At 80.6% G+C, this 463-nt stretch overlaps 1 protein-coding gene across 3 annotated transcripts in view; it reads left to right on the top strand.

Annotated features, from left to right (window-relative positions):
* Window positions 1–274: 274 nt before the first annotated feature.
* The window catches only part of TARDBP (TAR DNA binding protein), a 6,091-nt gene continuing 5,902 nt past the window's right edge, over window positions 275–463 (top strand). For 2 of the 3 annotated variants that reach the window (XR_774969.1, XM_010577328.1), the window contains exon 1: window positions 288–410. The gene's annotated coding sequence lies outside the window, so the exon portion shown is untranslated. Of the gene's footprint in view, window positions 411–463 lie in introns of all 3 variants that reach the window. The other variant, XM_010577329.1, reaches the window with a different exon arrangement.

The following is a 463-nucleotide window of genomic DNA, read 5'->3' as shown; positions in this document are numbered from 1 at the left end:
GCCCCGCCGCCGCCCCTTCCCAGCAGCTCCCGCGCTCGCAGCGCGCTTCGCGCAGCCGCGGGCGGGGCCGCACCACCGGCCCTGCCGCTGGTGGGGGGGAGCGGGGCAAGGAGCGGTCCCTTCGCCGGCTGCTGCCGCCGCCGCCCCCAGCCCGGGGATACGGACTGCGGCTCCGCTGAACGTGGGCGACGCGTCGCCGGACCGCGGTCGGGGATCACGGCGCCCCCCGCGGCCGGACGCGCTCCGCGGCAACCTCTCCCCGCCGCTGGGAATGGTTCGCCCCGCGGCGCGGCCCGGCCTCTGGGGGGGGCCGCGCCCGCCATTTTGTGCGGCGCCAGCGGAGGGCAGCGGGCAGGTGTGCGGTGGAGGCGGTGAGGGTCTCTGGGAGACGCCGCTCCCTTCCCCGGCCGGTGAGCGGGGCGCGGCGGGCGCGCTTGGGGCCCTACTCGGGGCCCTACTCGGG

Source organism: Haliaeetus leucocephalus, unplaced genomic scaffold, assembly GCF_000737465.1.
Source record: "Haliaeetus leucocephalus isolate CR32 unplaced genomic scaffold, Haliaeetus_leucocephalus-4.0 Scaffold556, whole genome shotgun sequence".
NCBI classification, from domain to species: Eukaryota; Metazoa; Chordata; class Aves; order Accipitriformes; family Accipitridae; genus Haliaeetus; species Haliaeetus leucocephalus.
This window is presented reverse-complemented; position numbering and strand designations above follow the sequence as displayed.